At 41.6% G+C, this 24,714-nt stretch overlaps 1 protein-coding gene across 6 annotated transcripts in view; it reads right to left on the reverse strand.

Moving 5' to 3' along the window:
- The window catches only part of RALYL (RALY RNA binding protein like), a 418,321-nt gene extending 395,044 nt beyond the window's left edge, over window positions 1-23,277 (reverse strand). For 4 of the 6 annotated variants that reach the window (XM_075415928.1, XM_075415927.1, XM_075415925.1 and 1 more), the window contains exons 1-2: window positions 23,080-23,168; window positions 22,059-22,145 (exon numbers count right to left, since the gene is read on the reverse strand). The gene's annotated coding sequence lies outside the window, so the exon portion shown is untranslated. Of the gene's footprint in view, window positions 1-22,058; window positions 22,146-23,079 lie in introns of all 6 variants that reach the window. The other 2 variants (XM_075415929.1, XM_075415930.1) reach the window with 1 other exon arrangement.
- Window positions 23,278-24,714: the final 1,437 nt, after the last annotated feature.

Below are 24,714 nucleotides of genomic sequence, written 5' to 3' on the forward strand. Positions count from 1 at the left end.
TTCATTGAAAAGATGGTTTCCAAGTTTATTGTTTCTGTACTCAGGTTTCATGTGCATCACATCTTCCCCCACCCTCCACACACATGCATTACCTCCACATTTTCAAAGCTGCATTAGTCATTCTGCAGTAAGACTGAAATGTTCTTCCCAGTATAGAACTAATCAGCCTATTTCCCACAACTTATCACCAAAAGGAAGCAAATCCCATTACATATGTTATGAGCAAGTTATGAGCATAGAACTAGGTAATCAAGTCTCCATGGATTTAATGGAGACACCCTAACATCCAATACTAGCTGCAAATATTGATCGCTATTTTTAAAAACATCCAGGCCACAGTATTTTTTTAGCTTAATTTCTAAAAACATTAGCTTTGGTAGCCTTCCTGTCTTTTCAAATTTGCTTATGGGATTATTTGTATTTGTTTTTTCAGGATTAGTGAAAAGATTTCAGGTAGGTTAGTAGCTCTATAGTGGGACACATAAAAATAACAGAAGGAGGTTTCCACGTGAAATTTAACCTTCAATATTATAGACAGAAAAGGAGAAGAGTAGAGGGCAATCATAGTGAAGCTCCAGGCACCAACTGTTTCTGTTGTCCATACACATCCTCCTGTTAGATACTACACTCCTCTCCTGGTCCAGTACCTTTGCAGCTTCTACATGGTTTTTTTCTTTCTTACATCATTCTCCTGTATATCTGCAGGAGGGAAGACTCCTCAATGTGTCCCATAAGATGTGACTGTACTCTCATTCGTGGTCAAAGGTTGGAGTTCATCAGTGAAATTAATTGGATTATTTTGTTTAACTCAAATAATATTAACAGTAGTGCATGTACATAGAAGAAATTAGCCAGAATAAGTGGACAATTTACATCAACAAGAAAACTATTTTCATATTCTTAGCTTTCTGTAAAGAAAATGTGATATCCCATATCTGCTCTCCAGGAATTTTTTATTTCTGTGCTTTTAAACAAATAAGAAAGCAAAGTAACTAATACCAGTGTCTATTTTCAAAGTGCAATCAACATCACCTTCAGTCCTAATGATCATAGGAAAGCCACGAATAGGGAAATTGCCACTAGATGAATTAATATATGTTTGGTAAAAGAAACAGCTGTTGCTGGACCAGTCTCCTGTTTTCCAGCAAACGCCCTTCATTCCAGTTCAAAGGACAGGGAAATACTCTTTTTTTGTGCTGTAACTTTCTACTGGAAAAACTGTGCCCGTAGCCCAAAACACTGATCCTCTGCAAGGGGTTTAAGGAGCACTTGTTTAGACAGGAGATTTTTATAGAGGACTGAACTGAAAAGAGAAGATTTAGCTATTCGTGTGAGGTCATACTAACCCAGCACTGAGTTTGACCTAATAAACTATAACCAGAGTCTTCTGAAAGTCACATAAATACTAAAATGTCTTAGAGACGTTGAAGCTGGGGTGGGCAGAGGGACTGCACATGTGTCTGCTGTGTAGATCTGTCTCAGAAACAAAGCCCAAAGAAAAGATTTTGGGGAAAAATGTCTAAAAGGAGACTAGAAACTGAGTGATAAAGCCCTCTCCCATTGCTTGTCTTCTGCTGTGTACAAGAATATTTCTCATTGTTCATTTTTCTAAATAAACTTGACTTTATGAAAACAATAATTTTTATTACAAATATTATCCAAAACCAGAAAGGACCTGTGTAACCCCAAATATTCAAATAATTTTTTTTTGTAACACTTTTTTGAAAACTATTGGTTTACATTATAACCCTTTTGTAGACACACAATATCACCCCAATCAAAAATACTTTAATTTATAAACAGTGTTTATAGTGAGATTTCTTTGTGGTTGGATTTGGCAAATGACAAGTGTTTTACATTAATAAAAAGTCAGATGATGGCAACATTCCTCCAAGCCTTTATGGAAAAAAAATGTACAGAATTCTAGCTTCGTTTATTTTGCAACAAGTTTTCATTTTAAATATCCTAAATATTATAACATGTTGGCTATGCCTGACATACAATTTTGGATGCCAAAAAGTGGCAATTGCAGTTGCCCTTCTACAGCAGCCAGTTGAATCTAGAATCTCAAAAAATCTTACTAGCTACTTAAGCCTGTCTTTAGTAATTGGATGAGAATCTGACTACAAAAAACATCAATACTGATTTACAAGAAATCACACATTATCTTACTTGTTACTACAGAAATTTTCAATATACTATTGCAGAATAAGGTCTTATGAAGGGAATATTCCCCCAAGATGCAACCCTTGTATTTCAGCTGCACAGTAATTTTTGTGCACAAAATATCTGTATGTTATTCCTAGAAAAACTGGTGAGTTGTGGGATTTAACCATATTTAAATATGTGATCATGTAAAGTATAAATTTACAGTATGAAACCTTAAAAGATGTGCATGTTTGGTATTTGGCAGGAGAGAAGTACTTCCCTCAGGCGTAAGTTCCTGCGCAACCAGGGGGAATCCTAACCAAAGCCAAAAGCCACATCACTTCCCTGCCTCACCGCAGACCTTGCATGCTTTGCATCAACTAGATGGAGACTAAATATGCAAATGAAGCCATGTGTTTAAGCCAGACTGTTAGCTTATGCAATATCTTTCATGAATTCATCTTGACTAACATTTGGTTTTGCTGAAAGAAAAATATTTCTTTTCTTCTTGCTTTTGAAAACTACCGTCTTCCTTTTTAATGATTCAGTTGTGGTCTAATACGTGGTGTCGGGAAAAAAACAGATTTACTGTCTCTGTTGTAAATAAACAAAAAATTACATCTTATCATACACCATGTGTCATACAAGATTAGATGATGTAAGATATAGGCTATCTTCTATATATGTATCCTATATGGTAAATGAAGGAACAATTTCAGCATCTTCTCATAGGTTCTCTTTAACTGTTGGAACACAACTTCTTCCATGAAAGTCAGCTCATTTAAAAATCAAAATTAACTGCATGTCTTTTTAAAATTTTGCCCACCAAATAACTGGGAATTCTCCTAAAGACTTCTCTGTGATAATTTCACTATTTGTTAACTTGGCTTTGATATCTCTTTCTGCTCCATCTGCTTTGAAATATGCTGTTATTATTCTATTAATAAAGACCCATTATTTTTCCTCCATTTTTTTTTAGGTTCAGCTGTGTTAAAAGGTGTTGGAAAAGATAGTAACATAAAAAAAAACCTCCAAGTGAAAGCACTATCTGGGGACTTATAAAAAGGATACAAGGACAATGAAACTAGATCTCATGTATGACTGAAGGCTTAAATACAAAATATGTAGCACGAGACAAAAATCAGTAATAGCAAGAAAGAATATTTTTAAATGGATAAGGATATTTTTGCTGATTATCTTCTCAATATACTGCTGGTGAGAGGTTGTGATTGAGTGAATTCACAGAGGTAATGCATGCAAATACTTCAGATGATTTCACATTGAAAAGAATTTAAATATTTACACTGTGTATATTATTTTGAAAAAATAATTGTTATTCTTGAACACATACTCTACTGCAGAATCCTGAGCACTCATGGTGGGTTGCAAGCTGCATATAAATCATGTGGTTTTGAGGTTGGAGTTTACCCTCTACTTTTTCAATAACCTGCTAGTCTCGTTTCATGGCTGGATTCCCATGAACTTTGGCAGTACAAATCAATAATAGTTTTCTTATGTTATCATTACTTAAATGATAAGCATTTGTAAAGCTTAAAGGCTTTAAAATCCTTAGATGAAATTTGACAAATACAGTAAGTCTTTAAAGAAATTTTGCCATTCTAAATGTAAATAGGCAAACACCTATGGGAAACCAAAGTTCACAAAAACCAGAGGACTCCCCCTCAGAGTTTCTACAAGGATACAGGTCTGACCAAGCATGAGTAGTCTGCTCTGTTCATTAAAGCATGCTTCTACTTTACAATCTTACTGTTTTATTTCCTCACACAATGTTGCAAATAGAAAATATGGGAAACTTTCAAGTCTATAGCTTCAATAATAACTTATGAGGCAATGCTCCAAAACAATCTTCATAACTAACTGTCCTTTTATGCTATCATTGCTACATATTTCATGATGAAACTTCAAATATACATGCCTAGACCTAGACATGCAATCTCCCTCAATATAGTAAGTACAGATAGTATACATATACATTAAAAAAAAATTGTATTGAAAAATGTTAAGTAAGTCCAAAAAGTCAAGGAATACAAAGTTTGCAAGTGCCAGAATTTAGGAAATTGTTAGGAAATTGAAAAACTATCTGTTGAAATTACTTCAGGAGTTTGATCTGAACTGCAATACTAATCTAATTATGTATTCCTACTTCTTCATCTTGCAAATACACTGCAAATGAAGTTTTTTTTTCATTTTTATAAATGTGATTCTGCTTTAAATGTACTTTCTACGGTATATTTTAAGGTTTTGTTTTTCTACAGAATATGAAGTTGCTATTAGTTGATATGATCATTAATAGATATTATGTTTACTTTGGTAAGATTGTGTGATCTGTCCTGACACATATCTAATTGTACAAGGTATCAGTATCAATTTATTAACACTGATAAAATATAAAATAAAATATAAATGAACTTTAGGCCAGTACAGTTCATTCTTGCATCATTATTCCAGTATTCTACGTATTTTTCTAGAAAGGAGCCTCTTGTGGAAATAAAATTTTTTTCTTATTCTTTACTACCAGCAGAAACAGAATAATGAGCTAGCTGGACCTTGAGTTTGACCTGCTACATCAGCTCTTTTTCACTTTCAGTATACCAGAAAAAATATATAACAACTCATTTAATAGGAAAAACAACATTGCCTTTTTTATATTAAATTAGATTTTTATTATGCTATCTTCAGAACCTCTGATGCACCAGGTATCAGATTGCCTGTTCTACTGAGTTAATACTCTGTTCCACATTTATATCAGAAACACATCCTATTGTATCAAAACCAGAAGCCTGATCTTGCTCCCAATGACATCAATAGAAAAGTTGTTACAGACTTTATTGCAAAACGAGGAGTATCCTTGGATATAGTTGCACAGGTACACCTTCTACTTATCACGGTACACTCTGTGCTATTCAAAATATGCGCGACAGGGAAAGATAGACTTCATGCAAAAACATCACACACAATTTCTCATCTTTAATACAAATACTCAAAACACGAAATTATGTCCTCAGATAAAACTCTGTCATAGCACAATCCAAATGGATTCATGTCAAAAGTGTTGCAAAACTGTACATGAGAGCAGTACTCGACTCCTGGTTTCTACATGGGCTACGTCTGGCTACAAGCTAGACATAGAAAGCAACACATTTTATATTCAAAGTGTACCCGCTTAAAATACCTTTCATATATGAAATATCTTATTGATGATGATGGCAGTCTTCGTTCAGCCTGGTTTCCACCACATTTCTGTTTTCTAGGCCAAACGGAGATTGCCATAATATTCAGTAACCTGCATTCCGCACAAAGTAAGTCTTCCATAACGATGTTGAGGTTGGGCCTTTAACTCTGTATTTAGTAGAGATGGCCAAAATTCTCTTGACTTTCAAACATACTCATGCTTGTTGGTCTGTGTAAGCAGCAGTTAACAGGCAAGTATCATAAATTGGAAATCTTGCTTTGAATTTCATGGATGAGGTCTAATACCAGAAGACTAATGTAATTTATTTCCGAACTTCTGCGTTACATGTAGCATCTGACACCATGAGATATATTTTATATCACATTCCAGAGGTCACAACGCATTTAATTTGAAAGAGGCAGATTCTAAATATATGTAAAGAGTAGTACCCTTTAAGAACAGGATCAAAGCTTTCAAAGTTTTCATTAGGAAGTTCCTAGCTTCAAAGATGCCAACTCTATTACTTCATTTCTATAAAGATACTTTACTGATGCACTGCAAGGCTGTAAAACATAATAGCAAACAGCTGGTCATAAAAGAAATTGATGATTATGGATTATACTGTAGTTACATTTTGAAGTGAAATGGCAAATGCTATAGGAAATTATTTTGTCGCACTCTGAAGGAGAAGATAAAAGTTGCAAAGTAAACTACAAATTTAAATTATATCATATTTGTGGCAGAGACGATTGCACGGTAGGACTGAGAAAAGGCAAAGGATTTGAGTCAGTCTAAGGAAGTCATCATCACTCCACCCCTGATTTGTAAAATACTTGCTTCAGGTCCATTTCCACAGCTCCTTCTTCGTCTTACTTGTGTGGGCAGTCTTAGTGACCTCATCAACATCTGTGGCTTCAAAATATCTACTTACAGGAGCAAGAAAGTCAGATTTCTCCCCTTTGCAAATGACTAAATTCTAAAGCATGGGATGCATTGCATCACATTTCAACATCAGTTGAGAGCGTGTTTCAAATTGCATAACTTCTGTTGTATTGTCAGCTATTGTTACCTAAAGTTAAGGTAGACTTCCCTTAATTGACCTTCAGTGATACTTAAGGCTGGAAAACACATACTAAATCTAAAACAGTTATGTAGGTTGCCTGCTCCCGTACTACCTGCTTTAAAAAAAATAATCTCCACCTCAGACCATAAGTTCACAGAATCACAGAATCACAGAATAGTAGGGGTTGGAAGGGACCTCTGTGGGTCATCTAGTCCAACGCCCCTGCCGAAGCAGGGTCACCTACAGTAGGCTGCACAGGATCTTGTCCAGGCGGGTCTTGAATATCTCCAGAGAAGGAGACTCCACAACCTCCCTGGGCAGCCTGTTCCAGTGTTCTGTCACCCTCAGAGGGAAGAAGTTCCTCCTCATGTTCAGACGGAACTTCCTGTGCCTCAGTTTGTGCCCATTGCCCCTTGTCCTGTCACTGGGCACCACTGAAAAGAGCTTGGCCCCATCCTCCTGACACCCACCCTTCAGATATTTGTAGGCATTTATAAGGTCCCCTCGCAGCCTTCTCTTCTTCAGGCTGAACAAGCCCAGTTCCCTCAACCTCTCCTCGTAGTGGAGATGTTCCAGTCCCCTCACCATCCTTGTAGCCCTCCGCTGGACTCTCTCCAGTAGCTCTTCATCCTTCTTGAACTGGGGAGCCCAGAACTGGACACAGTACTCCAGATGAGGCCTCACCAGGGCAGAGTAGAGGGGAAGGAGAACCTCCCTTGTCCTGCTGGCCACACTCTTCTTGATGCACCCCAGGATCCCATTGGCTTTCTTGGCAGCCAGGGCACACTGCTGGCTCATGGTTAACCTGGTTAACCTGTCGTCCACCAGGACACCCAGGTCCCTCTCCGCAGAGCTGCTCTCCAGCAGGTCCACCCCAAGCCTGTACTGGTGCATGAGGTTGTTCCTCCCCAGGTGCAGGACCCTGCACTTGCCCTTGTTGAACCTCATCAGGTTCCTCTCTGCCCAGCTTTCCAGCCTATCCAGGTCACGTTGAATGGCAGCACAGCCTTCTGGTGTATCTACCACACCTCCCAGTTTGGTGTCATCAGCAAACTTGCTGAGGGTACATTCTAACTCTTCATCCAGGTCGTTGATGAAGAAGTTAAACAAGACTGGGCCCAGTACTGACCCCTGGGGGACACCACTTGTCACCAGCCTCCAACTAGACTCAGCGCCGCTGATGACAACCCTCTGAGTTCTGCCATTCAGCCAGTTCTCTATCCACTTCACCGACCACTCATCCAGCCCACACTTCCTCAGCTTCCCTAGGAGGATATCATGGGAGACTGTGTCGAAAGCCTTGCTGAAGTCAAGGTAGATAACATCCACGGCTCTCCCTTCGTCTACCCAGCCAGTCATGTCATCGTAGAAAGCTATCAGATTGGTCAGGCATGATTTCCCCTTGGTGAATCCATGCTGACTACTCCTGATAACCTTCTTTTCTTCCACTTGCTTCATGATGGCCTCCAGGATAAGCTGCTCCATCACCTTTCCCGGGATGGAGGTGAGGCTGACCGGCCTGTAGTTCCCTGGGTCCTCCTTCTTGCTCTTTTTGAAGATTGGAGTGACATTGGCCTTTCTCCAGTCCTCGGGCACCTCTCCTGTCCTCCAGGACCTCTCAAAGACGATGGAGAGTGGCTCAGCAATGACATCCGCCAGCTCCCTCAGCACTCGTGGGTGCATTCCATCGGGGCCCATGGATTCGTGGACGTCCAGATCGCTTAAGCGATCCCTCACACAGTCCTCCTCGACCAAGGGAAAGTCGTTCTCTTTGTAGGCTTCTTCTCTTACCTCCGGGGCCTGGGATTCCTGAGGGCCAGTCTTAGCACTGAAGACTGAAGCAAAGAAGGCATTCAGTAGCTCTGCCTTCTCCGCATCCTCCGTCACCAGGACACCCTCCTCATTCAGCAGCGGCCCCACGTTGTCCCTAGCCTTCCTTTTGCTGCTGATGTAGTTGAAGAAGCTCTTCTTGTTGTCTTTGACATCCCTTGCCAGCTTCAATTCCAGGTGAGCCTTGGCCTTCCTCGTCGCATCCCTGCATGCTCTCACTACGTTTCTGTACTCTTCCCAAGTGGCCTGTCCCTCTTTCCACATGCCATGCACCTTTCTCTTCTGCCTGATCTCCGCTAGAAGCTCCTTGTTTAACCATGCAGGTCTCCTGCCTCCTTTGCTAAATTTCTTTCTCAGGGGGATGCATTGCTCCTGTGCATGGAAGAAGTGTTGTTTAAAAAGCGACCAGCACTCTTGGACCCCCCTGCCTTCGAGAGCCGTGGCCCACGGGATTTCTGCCAGTAGCTCCTTGAAGAGGGCAAAGTCAGCCCTCCTGAGGTCCAGGGTTTTGATCCTGCTTATCGCCCTGCTTCCTCCACGCAGGATCCTGAACTCGACCATTTCATGGTCACTGCAGCCGAGTCTACCTCCAACCTTCACATGCTCCACCAGTCCCTCCTTGTTTGTTAACACGAGGTCCAGCAGCGCGCCTTTCCTTGTTGGTTCCTCCACCACTTGCATCAGAAAGTTATCATCAATGCTCTGTAGGAACCTCCTGGATTGCGCCTGCCTAGCTGTATGGTCTTCCCAGCTGATGTCAGGGTGGTTGAAGTCCCCCATGAGAACCAGAGCCTGTGACTGTGAGGCTGCTTGCAGCTGCCTGTAGAAGGCCTCATCAACCTCCTCCTCCTGGTCAGGTGGCCTATAGTACACACCCACCGTAATGTCACCCGTGTGAGCCTGTCCCTTAATTCTAACCCACAAGCTTTCAACTCCTTCTTCACTTGCCCCCAGGCCAAGCTCAATGCATTCCAGTTGCTCCCTCACATACAGAGCAACTCCCCCACCTCTCCTTGTTGGTCTGTCTTTCCTAAAGAGTCTGTAGCCATCTATGACAGCATGCCAGTCATGCGAGTTGTCCCACCACGTTTCTGTGATGGCGACCAAGTCGTAGCCGTCCTGCTGTATAATGGCTTCCAGCTCCTCTTGTTTATTGCCCATAAATTCCTTCCCTAAAGGTCCAGGGAAGTCATCTGTGAACCCTCCCCCATTAACGAATCCCAGGGGAGGGATGGGCTGAAAGCAGTCCCTTGGTTCAAGCAAGGGGATGGAGATGCTCTGTGCCAAGCACGTCCTGTATGTATCCAGTTCATCCTGTGGGACAGCCACAGCTCTCAGTATGGTTCTCCAGGGAATCTGAGTACCTCACCAAGTTGTCCCAAAAGGCTTCTTGCACAGACTGCCCAGACACCCAAAGTACCATGTTCAGGGGCTCTGAATACCCTGTTGAAATCATAAACCTACTTTTCAAGTGTGTGACTCGCGTAAGATTGGCACAAATAATCCAAATCTAAACAAAATGTAGAAAAAAATACACCAGACAGACTTCAATAGCAACTGAAATTAAAGTTTCTAGTCAGGTAATGAGGCAACAGTCAGTTGCATAAGTTCACAGTGTATCTTTAAAGAAAACATAAAATTAAGCTCTCCTAAATGTTAATAAAATTTAACATATCCTTAAACATAAAACCCCTTGAAAGAAGTAATTGTTTTCTTGCAGTTTTATGTAGTATATTTTTATTTAATAGCATGCTTGCATTTCACTTTTTCTAGATATGCATAATACCTAACAATTTTGTCTACAGTACATTTAAGAAAATTTTTTAGGACATGAAATTTATTTCAGCCTTTTGGACCTGATAGTTCTGCTCTGGACCTGCTCCACCAGCATCTGTAATAACTACCTGCTCCATCAGGAATCTGTTGACATCTAACACCTTTCTTCACTCAGCCTAACTAACAAGCAATAGGGAATTCTTAGTATTTGCCTTTTAAAGAATTAAGTCTGCAAATTTGCAACTTTGTTTTTTACTGACACAGTGGCTACCCTTTAGCTTTTTTGTGTTAGGCAGATTGGTATAGGGGAGCCATAGGACCAATTTAAATTCTAGATTTAGGAAATACCCTATTAGAAAGACCAATTACTGGATCTACTCATTCTATTAACACTCCTAAATCAACCTTATCATATAACAAGGATTCCTGTTGGGGATGCTGTGAGGAGGCAGGTATACGTGAAAATAGGGTTAGCCACAGAGTTGTTTTAACCTGAGCACTCCTCCACCTTCACAGTGGCCAACTGTCCATCTGGGAAGAAATGTCAGATGCCAGGACCAAGACAAGTGCCAGACCAGCACGGAGTAGTGGGGTCCCTCTTTCTTATCTCTCTGACAGTCACATTGCATAGCAAAAAATCAGATTGTATTTCACTCTGGTGGGAGTACTTGGCCTACGAAGCTGAATAATACACTGCAAATTTCAAACTAACTGAAAGAATTAGGAATATTTTTTAACTATACTCCTACTAAGATGATGGCGAGTAAGAAGGACCCCTGGAAGTAAAGCTTTGAAAGAAGGGAAGGTAAAAAATAAAGAAGTAAATAAAGGCCAGTAGAAAGTCTGCTTTTGGATCTAGATGAATAAACCTGAAACACAGTTTCATGTGCATGCTGATTTAAAGGGCTCGCCTTGGGTATAAAAGGAATGAGAAATCTAACTGTTTTTTCTTTGTCTCACTTATGAAGTATGAAACCTTTCTATACTCTCATAGTTAAAGATGTAAGTCTACTTTCCTACTTCAACAACCAATTTGTGAAGAGAGGGCTATATTTTGTTGTTTGCAAGACTATAATTGTTCTGGTTTTGTTCTTTAATTAAAAAAATGGAAATGAATAGTGAAATATCTATAGTGCTGATGAAAGCTAAGGTGGTGAAGGGGAGCCAGAGGGGAAGGTGAGGAGCAGCGGGGACTGAAAACATACCCGTTATATGGAGCCTTAACTGAATCACTGGGGATTATTTTCTCCATTTCTATTGCTCTCCCTCCTGCTTCTCTTTCTAGTCCTCTGCCCTCTTCCATCCCTCTCCTATTGCTTCCTTTTCTTTCATCCTTCTGATCTGTACCGACACCAGGGGAGAGGTCCAGAGCAGGAGGAAAGGTCCAGTAAGTCTGAAATAAAATAAACATTACAAATAAAAGATAAAAAGGATCTAGAAATTCAAATGAACACACCCAACATTTTAAAATCTGCTTTCCTCTGTTTGTCACTGCAGACCAGTGTGACATAGATCTCAGTGGCATGCCTAATTTTGATCTTAAAAGATCTGAAAGTGCAAAGTAGCTAGTCTTATTCTGATCGTGATAATTATTTAAAATTTTCATTATTATTTGTGACCAAGTATCAAGAATTTCTGAACCCATTTTAAAATTTCTGAGATGAGATGTCATGCTATATAGGATATAGGCCAGTCAGTCTCTCCTCTGTGCCTGGCAAGATGACGAAGCAGATCCTCCTTGAAACCATGCTAAGGCACATAGATAATAAGGTGACTGGGGACAGCCAACATGGCTTCACCAAGGGCAAATCATGCCTGACCATCATGGTATCCTTCTATGATGGGGTTACAGCAGTGGTGGACAATGGGCAGGCAACTGACATCGTCTGCCTGGACTTGTGCAAGGCATTCCACACTGTCCTGCATGATGTCCTTGTCTCTAAATTGGAAGGACATGCATTTGACAGAGAGACCACTCGTTGGATAAGGAACTGGCTTGATGGATGCACTCAAAGTGTTGCAGTCAATGGCTCGATGTCCAGGTAGAGACCAGTGACGAGTGCTGTGCCTCAGGGGTCAGTACTGGGGCCGGTGTTGTTTAATATCTTTGTTGGCGACATGGACAGTGGGACTGAGTGCACCCTCAGCAAGTTTGCCGACGACACCAAGCTGTGTGGTGTGGTTGACATGCTGGAGGGAAGGGATGTCATTCAGAGGAACCCTGACAGGCTGGAGAGGTGGGCCTGCCTGAACCACATGAAGTTTAACAAGGCCAAGTGCAAGGTCCCGCATGTGGATCAGGGCAATCCGAAACACAGGTACAGGCTGGACAGAGAGTGGCTTGAGAGCAGCCCAGAGGAGAAGGACTTGGGGGTACTGGTGCATGAGAAGATCAACACGAGCCAGCAATGTGCGCTTGCAGCCCAGAAAGCCAACCGTATCCTGGGCTGCATCAAGAGAATTGTGGCCAGCAGGTCAAAGGAGGTGATTCTGCCCCTTTACTCCGTTCTTGTGAGACCCCACCTGGAGTACTGCATCCAGCTCTGGAGTCCCCAACAGAAGAAGGACATGGACCTGTTGGAGCGGGGTCCAGAGGAGGGCCACGAAGATGATCAGAGGGCTGGAGTACGTCTCCTATGAGGACAGGCTAAGAGAGTTGGGCTTGTTCAGCCTGGAGAAGAGAAGGCTCCGGGGTGACCTTAGAGTAGCCTTCCAGTACCTGAAGGGGGCCTACAGGAAGGATGGAGAGGGACTTTTCACAAGGGTGTGTAGTGATAGGACAAGGGGGAATGGCTCTAAACTAAAAGAGGGCAGATTTAGATTAGATATTAAGAAGAAATTCTTCACCACGAGGGTCGTGAGGCACTGGCACAGGTTGCCCAGAGAAGCTGTGGCTGCCCCCTCCCTGGCAGTGTTCAAGGCCAGGATGGACGGAGCTCTGAGCATCCTGGTCTAGTGGAAGATGTCCCTGCTCATGGCAGGGGGGTTGGAACCAGATGATCTTTAAGGTCTCTTCCAACCCTTACCATTCTATGATTCTATGTTAACTTGTGCATCAAATAAAAAAAAAAAAAAAGTGGCATTACTGAAATAGCTTATTTTTTTAAACTACACTGTAATTATTTTTCATGTAACCTCTCCTTTCACAAGCATGTCCCCGAACAAGTGTTCTTCATTCAGGGTCCCCAGACCACCCACTCACCCAGAGCAGCTGGCAGCTAGACCCAGCAACATCAAATAGCAGAGTTTGGTTTATATGACCTACTTTCATTGAGAAAATCAGTTGTGCTCGTCTATGTCCTGACAATTGATGGTCATGAGACCTTTATATTCCCGTGACAACACTGCACTTCTAACTCTGAGCTGAGATACATGAATGAAAAAGGAAATGTTATGGTGCATAAACGAAACAGGGAAAAGAAGCAAAAACATCATGAAGTCAGCAAAGGGTTTTATCTGTGCAAACCTGCCTTATGTGAATACTGCTCAGACAACGCATTTTTGAGGGACAGTACAAAAGCCTAAGGCAGAAATATAGATACATTGTGAAGATGAAGACCAAGAGGTGGTGAAGTGTATAACATGGCACGGTAGCTGCAGCAAACAGTTTACAGTCCCCGGAGCATATTACTGCACTTACTGAAACAGTTATTTCAAAGTGCTGAGTACTCCAACTTATTAATTCCTCTTCTCAATTCTGACAAGTCCATAAGATTTCTGAATCTGTACAAGCCATTATAACGTGGCTGTCAGAGCTCACAGCTACATCTTACTTTATCATGCTAGTAGTAGCGCTATGGTATTCATACCATTAACTCTTACTACACTGAGTTTTGTGCTTATTCCTGTTATAGCAAACAGTTCATTTCTAATTTGGACTCAGCTTTTTTTTAGTTTTTTACTACACTGTCAGTGAGAAACACGGCCTGTGCAAGCAGCATAAAGGCATTCACACAGGCACTCAGATAATGCCATTCTGAGAATAAGACAAACCCTAAGGTGGAAACATACACACTATGCTCGTATATTTCAGTACCTGTACAAAATCTTACAGAAAGCCCAAACACATATTAAAAGAAATAGAAGAATTCATAATTTGTGGGAAAAGAGGATGACATCATAGCATACTGGGCAGTGGCAAAAACTGGCCAATGCTTTTGCAACCTGCTACTTTCAACAACTTGAGACCAAACTCACTGAAATAAACTTTGTCTAAGAGCTGATTTATATAAAGGTTAACACTCAGTTCGATAAAATTTCAAACTTCTTTAGAAAATTACCTGAGATGGGGAAAAATAAAATCTACCTGGTTATTCAAAAATACAGGTTTTACTGGAATCTTTCATAACAAGCATTTATGTGAGGATATTAGCAGTTGTGCCACCAATAGATAAACACTTAGCCTATGTTGCCTGGATCACCTCATTTCACAAACTATTATTTTTGCTATTTTGTGCTTTAAAAAGCCTTTTTCAGAGCCATCTAGAACTTTGAAATTCAGATTTTCTGCTGTTTGTTGATGTATTAATGATTTTTAACACTGTGACCATGTATTTACATTCACTTACATATTCAAAGTACAAGCAGCTGATTCCATTGCGCCCCACGTAAACCTTACCTTTCAATTATTTTCAAAGGTTTCTCAAGTGAAGTCCATGATTGTACCCAACAGTTCAAGTCCCTGGATTTTAGAATAGGACTCTGTGAGGAGAACTCATTGCAGCATCAGGTTGTAGGATTACATTATAAACAGTCAGAAAACCAGGTGAAGCAATGGAACAAAGCTGTGAAATCTTAGCCCTGATAGAAACTTTTGGAAATTTTGTCATAGTGCAGAACAGTGTGTTTAAAAAGACAATTACTGCAAAAGTTGGAAAGAAATTCAAGTAAAAACTTAAAGCCTTGAAGATTCTAGTGGCAAAAAAAAAAAAGTTTTTAACCAAATAATTCATATAAGAATTTAGTATTTCGACAGATGGGGGGGAGGCGGAGCATGAGATTCACCTCCTCTTTCATCCATCAAAAAGTTAGGAATCCAGTTTAAATGTCTTATCTAGATTCTCTCTCTCATCAGTGAAAGGAGAAGTGTTTTAGGAAGAGTGTTTTAGGAAGATTATTCATCTCAGCTATCCATAGATGCCTCTCTTGGGATGTAATCTGTAATGCTCTGGAGGTGTCTATATATTTCCATTGATTACAAGGCCTTGAGAGACTCTGTTAGACTTCAATGGCTAACTTTTAGATGGCTAAAATGATGACTAGCTTAGCTCTGAAAACCTATTTTTTAAACAGCAAGGTTAAGTGAGATGAATTGAGCCTTTTGTGTGAATCACTTTGTCAAAAATCTACAGAAAAAAAATATTTTGACAGTATATTTTGACCAGCACATGTATCAGTGATTTTAATAGAATAGGACCAGGGGTTAATTCTGCACCTTTCTGTTTATACATCACCCACCAGAGCACGGCACAACCTGATGAATGCTAACACTGTATGTTTTTGTCATAAAATAATAAACAATAAAAATAGCATCAATGTCCTTATGAACTATCCCCCTAAAGCAAAAGTGACATAACATTAAAATTTAAATGTAGTTTCTCTTTTCATTGTGCATAATGTACATTAACTGTATGCAACTTACAACTGTGCAACTAGAAGATGCTAACCTCTTCAGAGCCAGTCTTGCAGTTGTCCTATTTACAGAATTCCCATTTAACTGGAAGTTGTATATGCAGGGAAAAAACCCTAAAAAATCACAACCTTCTTCTGCAGTTTGAAAAAAAAAAAAAATTATGTGAATTTATACAGTACAGAATACATTAGAAAACTGACCTACTGTGCAACATCTCAAATTCTGGGTTTTACTCTGTGAAATCAGTGGCAAATACAAGATGAGAAATGAGATAATAACACTGATATTTTTGTTACTTAGAACACAGTATAATTAATCCCTTTTGTAGGTACTCAAATAGGAAGTCTTGTTTTCACTGTAACTTCAGGGTGTCCATTTCATAGGTGCTGCATGACAGTTTGCACAGAACATTTTTAAATATCATACAACTTCTATTCTAATATTTGTTGGGTGAAGGACGATTTGATAAAATATAACTAGGTAGAACTTTCTTTTCTTTTGTAAAAAGTAAGTCTGCATTACAGATCAAGCTCAGAAGCATGACACTGAAATTACTAAAAACACAGTGTCTCACTGAAAAAGTCCGTGAGTTACTGTAACACCCTCTACCCACAAGAAGAGCTGTTAGCATTCAGTAACCCTTGAGAGCAGGCCCAGTGTGTAAAAATGCACAAAACTATCTTTGCAGCTTTCATGCATTTTAGTTTTTCGCATTTTATTCATTCTCATTGTTCTAATAAAGAGGATGCCCAGAATAGTGCAAACATTTTGTTACTACTGAGCATCAAACTCCGCTTTAACACAACCAAACAGAAAGAAGGACCAGCATTGCCAATGCTATGCAAATATAATTCTTTGAAACTGAAACTTCAACTCTTAAGTCAGCCTAAAAATGCTGCATGCAACCTATACATACGCAATGCCTCTTCCAAATCCTAAAATTACCACTATTTAACAAGTTCTATTTGACATAGATGCTGGTCAGCTTCTATGTAAAACTCTGCAAACAGAGAGACATCTTTTGCTGAATGAACTGTTCTAGTGCAATGTGTTTCTACAGAACAAATTTAGCCTTGCTTCAGTCAGGTGAAGAATCCCATTAATAATTGATTTGTGCCAGATAGTCCCTTTTTGTTGACCCTGCCCAATACAAAGCACATGCTTGACTCAAGGGAGGATCATGACGAAAGCAAGTGATGTGACTGAGCAGGCTGAAATAAAGGCTGTTGGTATAGGGCACAGTTGGAAGACTGGGACCTGACTTGCTGAAAGTCATTTAATAATTATCAACGTCCAATAATTATCATTGGATCCTTTATGATTTCTTGTTTTTAAATAATAATAATAAGGGCCTGTACTGCCTTTTATAAGCCATGGCTGTCCAAGGGACTGTAAGCAGTTCTCAGAGGACCACAAAATTGCCCATGCAAAGTCTCAGCTGTTTTCAGACCTTCCACATTGACTTGGTTGCTCAGAGACTGCACGTCAGTAGAGGCAATAATCACTGACATCAGGAGAAGGCCACCTGGGAAGGCCCACTGATGTAAACTAAGTTTAATCAGAGCTTTGGGTATTTTGAGAGAAAGACTCATGAGTGTGCAAAGGAAAAATAAAGAGCCTGGGGAGTGTCATTCATATTCCACCACGTTCATACCCACTGTTGGTCATCACACATATGAAATCCACCTCTTCTTCTTCAAAATTCTACCAGCCAAATCAGAGTATAAATTATTATTTTTACTACCATAACCATGAAGGAACTGCACCAGAGCAAACAACTCTGTTCCTGAAACTAAAATGACACTGCAGAATGGTCCTTGCTGACATGCTGGCAAGCCAGCCAGCAGGCAAGAGGCCAGGATTGGATGCTGGGGAGGCACACGGAGGAGTACCATGGAGGCAATTTAACTCTGTAACTTTTGTCAAGTGGCAGCAGGTAGTATTGGTGTGTGTAAATTTACTACACAGTAAAAGATAAAGTATTTGTTCTTAAACAAAAACAAAAGTGTTAGTTAAGTCCTAAAGGATAATTAATTAGTGTGAGATTTCTGCAAATACAAAAACATCTCTAAAAATACCTGTCTATAGGATTCTATGTATTCACCTACCTATTTTTTTATCCCAGAATATCATGACGACAAAAAGAAGTTAATTGTATTCAAGCTAAGCAACCTGAGCATTACTGAACAATTTGAAGGTCTACTTGATTATTTCCTTTAATTGTTGGCAAATGATTCATTGAGATGGAAAATCACACTTCATTGAGCAAAGATAAACTTTCTCAGAAAACACTTCCAAACCCTCAGTATAAATGCTTTTGAAGGATTAAGTACATTACAGAGATTAGAGTGTCATGTTGAAATAGGAAAGAGCAAAGACAAGAAAAAAGATGGTACAAATTATTCTAAGGTGTATATATGCAAGATAATAATCTTCAAGCCATTTTACTCTGGTAATTGTTCAAAGATTATAACACAATATTGGTAACTGAACAAAAGTGAAAATGTTGCATTATAATCTTCATACCATTTAAAAATAACATTTTGTTTTCTTCCATCAGTCAGGATCTGAGTTTAAGGAAGCTACAGATTGGATGTCTAGCTAGACAGTGTCACAGTTTACATAATTTTTCATCAGGAAATAGTCACCTTTAGCCTTCTCTTCAGAAAGTCTACAAGTACTTAAAACATAAAGGATTCAGCTCCAGAATTTGACAGAGCACCACATCCTCTAAGAAGACCAAAGGAAGTTAAAAACTTTCATCTGAGGGCAGACTTACCAGTCTTTACAATGCTATACTTTAAACACTATTAAGCTTTTTAATCTTTTTATCTTTAGAAACCCTCAATGCAGGGAATGAAGAAAATAGGAAAAAATACACTGTAAGAGAGAAATAAACTAAATAATGCTTTAGAAGGCTAGAGAGCTAAGATACAGCAGCCTGGGAAGAAACTAACAAGGAAATTTTATTTTCAAAAGCATAGTAGCTCAAGCCGATTCATGTTCCCCTGGCTGGTATGAAAGCAAAATACTAAAACAGTAATTAGAAGATTCTGGGAAGTCTAAAAATCAGAGTGTTGCAGGAGAGATTCCTGAGAGTCCTTTGCAGCTTCATTCCAGCCAGAGAAATTCAGATTGGTTAGGCAGAGCGACGGGAAGGTCCACACAGCGCAAAGCCTGTTTCACCAGAAGAAGACATGTCCACAGCACAGCTCCAGGTGGAAGCATCCAGGCTGATGTGAGAGCCAGAAACTGGACATTCATGTTTGCAGCTGAAAGCAGAACAGACCAGCTTGGGCAGAAGAGAATTTGAATGCAGTTGCCTTGCTTCTGCTGCAGCATGACTTTGGTCGAGGCAGTCTCAACATCCCCTCCCAGCGCTGGCCACAGTACTGGGAACCTCCCCCCAGTCAGCCCCGGAAGCGGGAGTGAAAAAGGGGCTGTGATTGCTCTGGAGAAATACACTCTGAAGACGAGCAGAGAGGTGGATGAGGAACCTTACCATTTAGGGACAGCACTGGCATAAAAATAACGGAGCATAAACTGTCTGAGAATAAATTCAGGACAGGAATGAGGTTTCTAACAGCCTGAAGAGTGAGGGTCTGCCCAGTCTTTGAAGAGGTGCAGTGGGAGTGATGCCCCAGCTAAATTTAAACTGGAGCTTGCTTGAATCTGAACGAAAAAAGCAGACCAGTCTAGCATCACAGCAATACCAAGCTGATGACTCCACAGGCCTCCCTAGTCCTGTCTCATATGTAGAAAAATGTGAGAAGATATGCTTCTGTTGCCAAGTCAGGCCACTACAGCAGCTAAAAAAATGTATTTATGAGTCAGTGCTCTGGACACTGTAGAGTTAGTAACTTCTGTTCATCTCTCACATTTTTATTTTCTCGTAAGTACTGCTAATAATAGTTAGTTATGGAGGAAGAAAAGAAAAATTGCTTTCCAAAGCTTTCAGTTTACAAACTTTTATAAAGGTATCTCAAATACCTAAGCTCTCCTGAATACTGAAACAGATATGAAGAAAAACAGAAAATGCCGCTGAAGTCTGGACACTCATCACTTTCAAGAGCTAGGGCAAGTACATCTCATACCAAACATAAGAAATGTAATTTTCACTTGCAGAAACAATGCTGAAATTCTTAGGCTAAATTTTTGTTCATCTCAAAAGTGCAAAAAGGACAATATTCTTTTACACTAACTATGTCTTTCCAAACATTTTCAACAGCATTAGTCACAGCATGACTATGGAAACACCAAGCTGGAACCAATTCCACCAACCCAAATGCTACTGTGCCTACGTACTGCAGCAGGCAAAGGTATCCTCTTTCAAAATCAGCTCCTTTATTTCTGTTTTAAAGTCCCTAGGGTGTTTGATACCTATGAAATCATACAACCTCAGACTGTTGCAGATGAAATGTATATATACTAATCACCATGCTACTCAGACAACAGGTGCTTTGTAGATGAAATCTGGGTGCTGAAAATAGAAAGTTTTACAAATGCACTTTCTCAGGCTTCAAGATGAGACTAGGTGAGAAGGATTAGATCTCCAGTCATCTACTATCTGTACAAAATTAATCACACAACACACCTGCAATATTAAAAGAAAGGACAAAAGGAACATCATTCTGGAAACTGCTAGCCTAGTTACTTTATTTCAGTGCTTTAGCAATATGAAAAATATGAAAAAAAATATGAAAAATATTTTGCTTACTGGCAGTTCCACATAATTTAAAGAAAAACTTTAATTTAAAAATAAGGAGGGTGGAAATAAAATGAGAGGTGGAGGACAAAGTTTCAATCATTCTTGTATTTTAATGGCTTGCTTTCAAATTAAATCATGAACAAATAGGCAGGCTGAGTCTTCTTAAAATACGGAGTATTGACCCAACAGGTCGCAACTATTTCAGAGAAGTCATCATAATCTATCATGCAAATATATAGACAGGTTTTTAAACACATGGATTATTGACCCTGATATACTGCCAGAAGTATTCCATCATGTCAGAGCAGAAGCCATGCATAAATTTGTGCTAAATATTATTGTTGCATTTAAGTTGGAAAAATCCACCATAAATACATAACAGATATGTTTCTAAAAAGACAAATGAACTTATTTATTTTCCAACAAGACTAATCACATGAGAGCATGCTGAAGTCTTCTTATACACGCTTTTTACTTTAAAGGAAGCTCTTAAGTCACACGAATGTAGATGTGTTGGAAGCCTCAACTTCCGAATGCGTTTGTAGTCCTATGAACTATTTTTGCTTATAATAGAGTAAGAAATGAAATATACCTCCTGTAACTTACTTTAGTTTCCACATCTGAATACAGACATTATCTTTATGGTCAGTTATAGATGCCTAAAAGCTGTTCATATGAAATACATAAAGTAATTCCATCACAATAAAGTAAACTATAGAGAACACTGCGGATCCAAGCATTCAGTACTTTAGCATAACATTGCACTAGATTTCTTTCTGGGAAAAAAACAAAAACAAAACAAACCAAAAACAAACCAAAAAACAACAACAAAACCTGTCATCTGGAAAAATCTTTCCAAATTGCATTTCAAAGAACCAATATCCTGCCTCTACATCAGGGGCAGCCTCTGCTAAGCGTTTCAGTGCCCTCAATGAAAAGTAACAGTTTCTTCTCCACTCCTGAACTCTCAGTGACCGTCACGGAAAGTAAGAGTTTCCCATTCCCCGCCAGCCAGCGGCATTAATAATCATCAAAGCAAAACGAAACACCTTCAGCAAATATCTGCTTCTGATTAATCTTCCTCCCAATGAATTAAATTCATAAGAGGCAACCCGCTGCCTTGTTTACGCCTTTTTAATATGAGGAGCAGAAGTTGGATATAAGGGTTTTGCTGCCCTGAGGGCTACGAAATACGCCTCATGTGGCAGCTCGCCAGCTCGCCGAGGGAGCCTCCTTTTCTGTTTCTCTCGCAGCTATTTTCTAATGGATAATTTTCGAACAGACACACACAAGCACCCACGAGTCACCACAATACAGGGTCGGGGTTACTGTTTTCTTTTGTCTCGAGTCCTGTAAGTATCTGTACACACAACAAGGATCTCAAGGTTTCATTCAGTTTCGGTCAGGGCTTATTTTTTTAAAAGGGAAAAGGGGGGGGGGGGAGTGTCTGGATTTTTTTTCCTCAGCTGCTTTCCCCTCTATACAGCACAGCACATAAAACACCTCTCTTCAGTTTAACCGACCTAGGCTCAATCAGTGCAACATTTTGCACACATCTAAGCAATCACGAGGCAGAGATATTTAGTTCAGTCCTCATGTGTATTGCACAGAGACCTTTAGTTAAGGGCGGAAAGAGATTTCTTTAAAAAAAAAAAATCTCACAATGTAATTTACACAGCGTGGAAACGCCTACAAGGAGACGAAGTACCTGCACTGGGGAGATGTTCAGTTGTTCACTTCATCTTCCGTTGACAAGGAAACCAAACCGCACTTCATTCTCCAGGAAAACCTTCCACTGCCATCATTTGAAAATGTATTTATTTGCATATATGTATATATCTATCATCATCATCATGATAATAACAACCATCATAAAATACTGCTGGCAAAAGAACAAAAAAGTCAAGGTGCAAAATGTGCAAAAGTAAGGATCATCTCTTTGGCTTTCTGTTTAGCTTTGTTATCTTTAAGGAGGAAAAAAGTATTTAAAAATGATAACTGTTAACACGCTGCAAGAAAAGTTTCACATTATAAACAGGCATCAAAAACTGAAAAAGAAGAAAAAAAAAACCCCTGCTGATCACACCGAGTGTCAAAAAAAAAAAAGAAACAATAACAAAAATAATAAAATTAACATCTTGCTCTGTGTCTTCCACCAGTAATGCAAGATTACAAACTCTGTGTAAACACTGCTGTAAAATGCATTTGCAATTCCCATCTCTTTACAAAAAAAAAAAAACCCTTGAAAAACACCCAAAAATAAAAATAAAACACCACCAGAGAAAATCCTCTGCAAAAAGAGTTAGAAACATGCCTTTTCTCTTATCTTTAAAAAATCAGCATCATATTTCACATCGCTTTTCCGTGCCACAACAAAATCAATTGCATATATAGATATACAGCTACTAAATGTATACCAGTTGTTGCTGGACTGGCAAGTCTGTATTATTAATATTATCATTTTTCATTCCCAGTGACTCCCGGCCCCAGCAGCACCTTTTGCTCACAGTTTAGTAACCATCGCATGCTAGGAAAAAAAAAACTTGTCATCAGCAAAAGAGCAAATCCATTTAAACAATAATCAAAGAGGAAGAAAAAAAAAAAAAAAGAAGAAAAAAAGAACCAAAAAAAAAGCCCCAGGAAAAAAAAAAAAAAAAAACAAAAGGAAGAAAAAAAAAAAAAACAGGACAAAAAAAGGAGGACAAGAATGTCAGCGGAAAGGTACTCACCGAGCGGGAGTAAAAGGGAGGAATAAAAATGAGAGTTACTATAAAATACAGTATGGCGGTGGAAGAAGGAATGAGGCGCTTTTTTTTTTCTCTCCTCTCTAGTCTCTGCCTCCGGCAACCGCCACGTGATCCGCAGCCGGGCGGACTCGCAGCCGGGAGGGTGCAGCGGCGGCGGCGGCGGGCGCGGACCCGGCCCCGGACCCAGCCCCAGCCCGGACCCAGCCCCGGCCCCGCCGCAGCCGCGCGGCTCCCGCCGCCGCCCCGCGCCCGCCCCGCGCTCGGCAGGTGCCGCTTGCACGCGCTCACTTGCACACGCACCGAGGCGCGGGCGCGCGGCCGGCTGCGCGGGCTGGGCGCGGAGGCGGGCGCGTCTTGCGCGGCGGCGCAACTTGCTCGCCGGCGCTGCGCCAAGTTCCCGCCCGCTCCCCCGCTCGCCTGTTGCCCTCCGGCCCCGCCGGCGCGGCGCCGCTCTCCCCCCCCACCCCCATCGGGACTGGGTGCCGGCGGCGGGCGGAGCGCGGGGGTGACGCGGGGCCGGGGTTTGCGCGGCTGCGGGGGTGCCGCGCCCCGGCGGTGCGTGCGGCCGGGTTGCCCCCGCTGCCGCCCCCCGCCCTGATTCCCCGCGTGTGCTCGGGGGAGGGGTTGCGCGGGGGTTCCCCCGCTGCCGTTCCCGCGCCGGGGGTGTGCGCAGCTCGGAGCGTACCGGGGCCGCGGTCGCCGCGCCACCCCGTCAGGCCCGAGCAGCGCGGCCCCGTCCCCTTCCGGCGGGCGTTCCGCCTGTGCGGCCGGCGACAGGAGCGCAGGTACCAGCAGCCCCGTCCACCGCTCGCCCTGGACCCTCGGCCTCTGCCCCGCTTGGCCGCCTCTCCCTCCTCCCGCTGGCAGAGACGCCGCTTCCCCGAACAAAGTTACTGGCCGGGGTGGGAAGGGAGCGAGTGTTTTCGGAGAGGCCGCTGGCTCCCGGGGGCAGCGCGCAGGCGTAGGGCCGCGGGCTCGGCGGGAGGGTGACCCCGGGTGGGCGCCCACCCTCCCACGGCACCGCAGGCAGCTGCCCGCAGCCCCCTCCCGTCGCGGTGGAAGGGTGCGGGGTCGGCCCCGGAGCAGCTCTGTGGCTGGCCGGGCGGCGGCTCTCTCCCTTCGACAGCCAGAAATGCGCTGGAACAGGCTGCCTGCTGCCGTGGCTGAGAGTTTCCTCCAGACGCTTGCTGTTCCCGTTTTCGCTCTCCTCGCCTGCCTCCTCGCTACCAGCAGCCGCAGAGAGCGGGAGCGGCTTTGCCCTGGCTCCAGCTGAAGACAAGACCTGTGCCCCGCATCGCCAGGCCCCGGCCCGCCGCCTCGGCTCGGCCGGCAGCGGTCGGGTCCTCCCTTCGCTGGTCTCCAAAATGCTCCCAGCTAACAACCTCTCTCAAAACTTACTTAATTACTGCTTCAGCAGTAGGAGGGAGGGCAGCAAGAGACCTCTCTGTGAGATAAATTAACAGAGGAATAGAAGTGTGCATCCATAAACCAGGCGCTTCGACGCTTCCCCACTCCCTCCTCCTCCCTTCTTTCTCACTCACTTTTTTTTTTTTAGAGCTCCTCTCTTTTCATCCGGGTCAGGAGGCAGGAGATACAGTCAGGTTATTACTCTGTAAA

The sequence above is a fragment of the Opisthocomus hoazin genome, chromosome 3, assembly GCF_030867145.1.
Source record: "Opisthocomus hoazin isolate bOpiHoa1 chromosome 3, bOpiHoa1.hap1, whole genome shotgun sequence".
NCBI lineage: Eukaryota > Metazoa > Chordata > Aves > Opisthocomiformes > Opisthocomidae > Opisthocomus > Opisthocomus hoazin.